Source organism: Myotis brandtii, unplaced genomic scaffold (assembly GCF_000412655.1).
Source record: "Myotis brandtii unplaced genomic scaffold, ASM41265v1 scaffold344, whole genome shotgun sequence".
Taxonomy (NCBI): Eukaryota; Metazoa; Chordata; class Mammalia; order Chiroptera; family Vespertilionidae; genus Myotis; species Myotis brandtii.
Window position 1 is genome coordinate 2,052,630 of NW_005363247.1, and position 9,140 is coordinate 2,061,769.

A 9,140-nucleotide genomic window follows, 5' to 3' on the forward strand; every position below is an offset into this window, starting at 1 on the left:
CACACTCCCCACTGGGGATGTGCCCGCAACCAAGGTACATGCCCTTGACAGGAATCGAACCTGGGACCCTTGAGTCTGCAGGCCAATGCTCTATCCACTGAGCCAAACCGGTTAGGGCAATTAATTCCCTTTTAATGTGCACGAATTTCGTGCACCGGGCTACTAGTATGTAATATAAAAACTATAGGTGTTGGAGTAAAAAATGTTTTTAATCATAGATCTTCCCTTTTCTGGCTCTGTGGCTGTGGGCAAGTTCTTTGAGGCTCACATTTCTCACCTGCAAATGATAATAAAAATAAAGCATACTTTATAGAATTACTATATGTCATATTAGATAATATCTGTAAGTGGATAGGCACATTTTGAATTCTCTTTTTAAAAATTCTTAATTCTGGTAAATACTAATTTTTTATATTTTTATTGATTTCAGAGAGCAAGGGAGAGGGAGAGAGAGATAGAAACATCAATGATGAGGGAGAATCATTGATCAGCTGCCTCCTACATGCCCCCCAACTAGAGATCCAGCCCACAGCCCAGGCATGTGCTCTAACCAGGAATCGAACCGTGACCTCTTTCTTCACAGGTTGATGCTCAACCACTGAGCTATGTCACTCAGGCTGGTAAATAGTATTATGTTAGCTTTCAAACTTTATTGAACAACTGTACATTTTAATCAAAAACAATCTTATATTACAGCATCTATCTATCTATCTATCTATCTACACATACACTTACACACAAACATTCGTAACATATATACACACATATATACCAGTTAAAAGCATTATATTACTATAACTTATATTTAATTTATACTTTTAAATTAAGTTGAAGGCAAACTAAGAAAAGTAATCTTGCTATGACAAAAATAAAAACTGGGTAGAAAAACAATCATAAAAACAGTTATTGGCATGTGTCCTGTACCGGGGGGTGAATTATCTCTTTAGATCTCCATGTCATCTTACTGTTACCACCATTATTTTCATTTCACAGAAGAGGCAATGGCCTAGCCAAGCAAGTCCATCCCTCTCCATCACATGAAGATGTAGTGAAGTGGAAGCCAGGCTTCCAACCCAGCAGTGTGCCACTAGAGCCTATGTCTTCAGGATTCCATCACCTCTGCAGCCAAATGGTTGTACATTTTGTTTTCTATTTAGAGTATTGATAATCTTGACACAAGGATAAGTAGTGGCAAATTATCAGAAAATTTAAATAGTTTCCATGAAATCTCTGAAGACTGTTTAACTATATTCATGCATACAATTTAAAGGAGATTATTAGGGTATTTTCTTTTCAAAGTTAAAGCACTAAAATTCTAATGACTTTTCATCTCTCTTAAATGGTAAATGTTAAATTTGCATGAGCTAGTGTGTGGGTTTCCTAGCTGTTCATTAGCTTATTAGTTCATCCAAATATGTTTTTTGAATATGTTAGGTGGCAAGTTAATGTAAATCTTTACTGCTTGATGAAAAATGATTTTCAAATGTAGCTTGAAATATAATTATATTTTGAATAAAATTATTCATTTTTTGCTAAATATGCCCAAAGGTAAAGCTATAATTTTATTATTAACATTCCATATAAATCTTAAGCAATGTTATATGGTGTCTCTTCATTACTTCAGCTCATTCTAAGTTCATTTTAAAAATGTCTAACTGTTGGGTTTCTAAGTCATAAAAATTTAAGGAGTGATTTCTTATTTCATGTAATATCTTAAAAGTATCCTCTGACCATGGGGCACCCAGTAGATCTCTATATTAAAAAGTAGATTTTATAATTCAGTGCCCAAATCAGTACATACAACACAAGGAACTTTGTCTTAATAAAACAAACACTTTTTATGACAAAAATCCCACAATATCTGCAAGATATCAGTGATTGTATAATTAAAATAATGTGCATACTTTATAAGCAAGTCATTGGAAGAGAGAATGCATCCTACTTTATGTACATGTGTTTTTTACTTAGCTATCTACTGGCCTTGATGTGTCAGTAATATCCATCTATGTCTCTGTCTCTTTATCATCTTTCTATCTACATTCTATCTCTAATCTGAACTCTAGTACTGCATCTGTTACCCCTAATTTATGACCTCTCCAGTACTTTGAATAACTTTTACATACTCTTTTTCTTGTTCTGTTATAAACATGCACAAAATTAGCTTTTGTTTATTCCTTCATTTCCTCATTCTCTGTGACCCTTGAATGACTCTTATAAGTGATTCTCAAAATGGAATACCCATCAGAAACAGGTGGGGTACTTGTAAAAAATGTAGCTTTCCAGACCGTGTTTGCTGAGGTTCTGACTGTTGGGTTTCTAAGTCATAAAAATTTAAGGAGTGATTTCTTATTTCATGTAATATCTTAATCTGACTCTGCAGCCCCAGAATCTGTATTTTCAGGATGTGCCCCTTTGATTCTAATGCAGGTAGTCTTCCTGAGCACACTTTTGGAAACTTTCTGTTGGAGTGAATGTGTCAGGAAAAGTTAGCTTGACATATTACAGACATTAATATGTTGATTTCCAACACTAGAAAATATTTAAAGACTGTGACTTCAGACTCTTCAAAAGATAAAACAATGGTTTCTTCCATGGGGACAGATTGCTTCTAATTTATACACCTTGTAAAATGGAGGGGGGGAAAAAGAGGGGGGGAAAAGCCGAAAATGCTTATTCAGGATAGTAGCTGTAAATTGGTTACACATATACATATTGTACCTTTTAATCCAGTGAAACTTAAAACTATTGAATGGTGGCCTAGTTTTGTTTCAGTGTGGGTGTAGTTTTTCTCTCCTATTTATCCTGTCTTCTCCAACCTCCCCACCCCCCAGAATATTATAAATAGTGAATAGAGGGCTGTGACCCCATAAGGGATAGGTGTAGAGGAGGAGCACCTAGTTATAATTCAGTAGAGATGTCTGGATTTTACATTGTGTAAAGCACTGATTCTATTAGGCTTTCGAAATTGGTATACATTTGGAAATATAATTTCGCCGGGATCAGTTAAATTTGTCTTTATTTTTCTAGGATTTAAAATCCCCTCTTGTTTTCACAGATGTATTTTTTGTAGTTTTAAACATCTCCAATTCACATACATCTTACCGATATATGAATGCTCAGGTGAAGTCAGCCTAAGATCACTGGAAACTTTTTCTCATACATCTATTTTTCCAAGGACCATTGGCATAAAGATTCATTTAGAATTAACATATAGCTAAAGGCTTTATAACCATAAAAATAAAAATGTGTTTTTCTAAAAATTAAAAAATTGTATGTTATGTCTATTTCTTAGCCAATTTTATCACAATTTGCCTGGATATAAGTCAATAAAATTATGAGGAAAGTTTTAGAGTTTAGAATTAGATGGTAATATACAACCAACAACTGGCTCTCTCCTGATGACTTTTAAAATCAGACTAGACTATACTTTCTGAATAACAGAAAGTGTTTAATAATATTGAAATCAAACTAACTAGGCTGAGTTCATCTGCTCAATGAGAAATTTCTTTTGCCATAATTTAGTTTAAATTATTTTTATAGAGCTGGGATTTTCTTCACAACCACAATGCCTTTTATTATATTGCCTTTTGGCTTTGCTTCTGAGGCAGACCCTTTTTAATTTAAACATGATCTGTTGTATTTACTTTGAATGCCAATATATTGTGTATTACCCACCAAGTGACTCTTTCTTTCTGCTATTCAGAATTAAATAAACCAAGACGCAAGACATGTCTTTAAACCACAATAGTTTATTTATAAGAAGAAAGACAGCCCATCAAACTTTCCACAGGAATTTAAAAAATCCATTGGGGACTCAAAGCCTTTACTTTCTTTCCATTCATATAATTTTGGTTTTGGCTTAACACTTAGCACAATATTCACTTCAAAAGAATATCCCTTGCATTTAAAGTAAACAATCATTGTTCTACACAGACTTTTAATTTTTCCCCTTCTGCACTTTGCCACTTTTCTTCTCTCATTCCAGTTCTTTGCTAGCATTACATCCTGAGTATGCCAGATATAAAATCCCTTTTTAGTTTATATTTTGATATGAAGACTAACTCATGAAAGATCAAATTGTTACATTTTGTATCATTTCCAATTACCCTTGACATCTATAGTTTCTTAACATTTTAAAATGATACTTTGATTATAGGGGATGAGATAGGACAAAATAACTGCAATTAGAATGAAATAGACTCTGGCTTTATAAAGGCAAATTCAGTTTGAACATGATGCAAGGCAACGAGGTTTTATTTTGGGTTCAAATTTTTTGGGTCTGGGTAAGCCAAAACATATGATCTAGCGTGGCCTTGGTCTCATCCAAAGTAGATCTCAAAAACAAAAACCTTAAAGCCTCACTTCAAGAGGCATTGTTATGAATGACCAAGGGAGGGTCAGTAGCAAATAATGAATTACAAAGTTCTATATCTTGTTCTACTCTCTCAAAAACAAGTTTACAAAGCATATAGCCTATCCTCTGATCACTAAGGCTATCTGGAATACATAAAAGTTCTCTCCTTGCCTTGACTGGTTTGGCTCAGTGGATAGAGCGTCAGCCTGCAGACTGAAGAGTCCCAGGTTCGATTCCGGTCAAGGGCATGTACCTTGGTTGTGGGCAAATCCCCAGTAGGGGGTGTGCAGGAGGCAGCTGATCAATGTTTCTCTCTCATCAATGTTTCTAACTCTCTATCCCTCTCCCTTCCACTCTGTAAAAAATCAATAAAATATATATTATTTTAAAAAAGTTCTCTCCTTTTCCAGCCCGTTGGAGTCATAAAGAGTTGAATATGTACTTCAGTCTTACACACTGGAAATCCTGTGCTTCATATTGAGAAGTCATACTCAATCGAAACCATATATGTGAGAGATATATACATATATTATCTTTTACCAAAACGCAGGTCTTATTGAATGAACAAAGAGTTTGTAAAAAGTTCTCTTCTTTTCCAGCCCATTGGAGTCATAAAGAGTTGAATATTTACTTCAGTCTCACACACTGGAAATCCTGTGCTTCATATTGAGAAGTCATACTCAATCAAAACCATATATGTGAGAGATATATACATATATTATCTTTTACCAAAACACAGGTCTTACTGAATGAACAAAGAGTTTGCTTTTGTAATGAATGTATAAAAAGTCATGAATTTGTTTTAAAAACACACACACACAAAAAGCACCCTCTTTGACTTGTGGAAGGTACTGTGCTAAGCGCTAGACAACCTACAGTTTTAGCCCTTTGGTAGTTCACAGTTTTGTGGCTCTTATACTTCCCTGTAGATAACAACCTAAGTCAGGGGTCCTCAAACTACGGCCTGCGGGCCACATGAAATACAAATATTGTATTTGTTCCCGTTTTGTTTTTTTACTTCAAAATAAGATATGTGCAGTGTGCATAGGAATTTGTTCATAGTTTTTTTTTAAACTATAGTCTGGCCCTCCAACGGTCTGAGGGACAGTGAACTGGCCCCCTGTTTAAAAAGTTTGAGGACCCCTGACCTAAGTCATTGGGACATACAGGTGCTCCCTATAGTACTTACATTCATTTCCAAAGTGCTTTTGCAAACAGAATCTTATCTGCACTAAAACATGCAATTTATAATTCTTCTAGTGGCCCGGTGCACAAAATTTGTGCAGGGGGGTGTCCCTCAGCCCAGCCTGCACCCTCTCCAATCTGGGACCCCTCGGGGGATGTCCAACAGCCGGTGTAGGCCTGATCCTTTTGGGCTGGGAGGCCCTCGGAGTTCGGTTCTGAAACTGCAGGGACCCGCTCCAGTGTGGGCTGGGGAGGAAGCGCCGCTGCCGTCCACCCAGCGCCAGGTCCCTGAGCCCATTGGCTCTCCCTTGATCCCGCCAAGGCTTGCTTCTCACACTTGCTTCTCACACTTGCTTCTCACACTTGCTGAAAACCTTCTCGGTCCACTTGCCATAGTAATCTCCGGTGGGGCTGAGGGGACTGGGCGCCACCATCTTATGGCTATGGGCGCTGCCATCTTTGTGGCAGTGTGACAGTCAATTTGCATAATCCTCTTTATTAGATAGGATACTACCTATAATAGAAATAAGTAAATGTATACCTTGACACTTAAAATATTATAAATGTTAGTGTCACATATATCCATGCAGGCTTTTGCCATATGGAAATTCTGTATATATGGTACTTACTAATATTTTCCCAACGTGTTCTAAATTAACACATATTTATGGATTGGTTTTCCCTCTTGCTCTCAACTGATCTCTCTCAAGTCATGATTATAATGCAATAAAGGGGAGGTATGAATAACCCAAATACCATTGAAATAACAGGAGATTGTACAGAAAGAATTCATGGGGCACAGGAAGAAAAAGACTTCTTTGTGGCAGCTACTATATTTCCTGTGACTTTGCTTCCTGCTAATTTCTCCTGTAACCAGCACCTTTATGTTTCTTGAGGATTCCAATATGCTACATCCAGTTTTTTGTCATATGCAGTGGAGCTCGGTGTTTAAGGTCATGGACTATTTTGCCACTTTCTACCTAAGTGACCTTAGGCAAGACAATTTACCTATTTGTGCTCTGGTTTTCTCACCTGAGAAATTGTATCTAAGCAGTACAAATTTCTACAACTAACTCTTCTGAAATCAGGTTGAGTCTTGCAAATTGATGGAATATCATGATTTAATTGGTAACAACTTTTTTTCCCTTGGTGGTACATAACATAGTATCATGTCTAACAATCAATACTGTGATGAAGTGCAATAATCATAACACCCAAACAGACTTCTGCCAAAGATTAAATGATTTAATGTAAAGAAAGCACTAGCATGGTCCCTGGCAATAACTACCCTATCTAATAAAGAGGTAATATGCAAATTGACCACCACACCGTCACAAAGATGGCTACACCCACATCGGAGACCGAATTCCTGTAACAAGCCTTAATGAGCAATTAGCAGGGACCTGAGGCTGCATGGTGCTGGGCCGGGGCAGGGGACCTGAGGCTGTGCCCCCCTGCCTGGCAGGGCTTGACAAAGGTGGGGCCGGCCAGGTCTGGATCTTGCCCAATGGAGTGGGGCTGGCTTGGTCTGGGTCTCGCGTGATTTTGAGGCACTGCGGGTGGGCGAGACTTGACTCTGGGTCCCGCAGTGCACCCCAGACTCTGACAGGAGGAAGATTTTCATATACATTTTACTAATTTTCTTTCATCTCTGACACTTCTATTATAGAGAAAGGGCAAATAGCAATATTAAAATATTTCCTCTAATTAATCCCCTTTTAATGTGCACGAATTTTGTGCACTGGGCCATTAGTCAGTTATTATATAATGTGCCTGATGGTAATGTTGCTTCAGGTTGAATATGTGAGAGGGAATGTTGTATGTATCCTTAGGAAAAACAGACTTTGATCTCTGTTGTTATAAAAATCAGTTGAGAGTAGGGATGGGGACAATTATTTGCTTTAGCTTCTGTATATTCTAAGCATCCTAAAAGTAGCAATTGAGTTTTTAATTTTTAACAACTATTACTTTCATGAATGTAGTTTATATTCAGTTAATGTTTGTAAAGCATATACCCCGTTTCTTGTTTACTTAATCTTTTCCCTAATCCTCCTATAAATATGCACCCTTTAACAGACATTTAAAACTTCCTTCCATTAGTTTGATATCTATGAAACTATAAACTACAGGGGGGGTTGAATATCAAGACTTACTTATAAATTTACTGAAGCTTTTCATTAGATCTCAAGCATAGAATCAGATCCATTGTAAGGATTCATAGGTGTCTTACATTTGTTCTAAATCTTCAGTTTATATGTATACTCATAATACTTTCTTCTCTTTCCTTCAGCTTCCTCAAAGTCCTGGGGATTCTGGGTAATCTCATCTTCCTTATTTTACTGTTCATGTGGTATATACCATTGCATCTACTGCTTCCACAAAATTCTTCCAAGAAATTGCTTCAGTACAAACTTTCCCTTCAGGAAAAGGCAGCAATTCCATAAATTCATTCAAAAAGCATTTAAAAAATGCTTTCTCCAGACTCCTTACTGGGCCCAATATAGAATAAATTTCAGCTAGTCAGGGCCTATAAGAAGAAATCAGAGAGAATACTTAAAGGCAATCCCAAGCTTGTAATAATGAAGAAAAATAGGTTGGAGTGGGGTGGAACACTCTGGTAGGTTTGGCAATGAGGATGAGAAAGTTTCCAATTCTGTATCAGAGATTAACAAATTTTTTCAATAAAAAAAAATGCACTAAATATTTTAGGTTTTATTGGTCATTTGGTCTCTGTAGCAACAACTCAACTCTACCACTTTAGCTAAAATACCACCATAGATTATGTAAACAAATGAGTGTGACTATGTTCCAATAAAACTTTATGTAAAAAACTTCTGGGAGGCAGGTACTAGTGCCAGACTAGGCTTTTGGGTCATAGTTTGCTGAGTCCTATTATACAGGAAGGCATTGTCTTTATAATATATTTATTATAATATATTGACCATCTATTATCTGTTTGGTACTGTAATTTTTAAAAATATTAACCCACATTTCCCCCCTTAACTTTTGTTTATCTTTCCACTTAGCACACCATTATATATCTTGTTTTGTTCCCATAGTTGTCTATTTTCCCCATGACAAGTATTTTCTGACAAGAGCTAGTCCACATTATCTCAGTATAGATTTGAGCTTTAGGTAAGTTTTGAGAGAGTAATCTTCATATCTGATGAGCTTTTTGGTAAAGTTGCACTTAACATAGTGAGGAGAGACAAATAGATAGTACCATTGTGATAAAGCGCTCTTTTCAGACGTGAGTCAGATTTCCTTCCTCTTTATCTGCACAGTTCTGCCAAAAGACCAAGAAGTTGTGTCCTGCAAGATATTTGGAGGCTAAGAGTAGGTTTTATATTGGGATACCTGGGACCTTGTATTACTCATTATTTTTTTTTCATCCTCTTTGGCAGAGGTCCTAATTATTCATAATGAAGTAGGTTTGAGTTTCCAAATCTTTCTGAGATCATTTCATTTACCTTATAATCCACAGCATCCTACATGTGGCCCAGAATTGGTGGTCAACAAATGTTTGTTGAAATAATTAACACATTTGTATTATTGAAGGCTTCTGAGGTTTTTTCTTGCCTTGGACATGTAACTAACATAG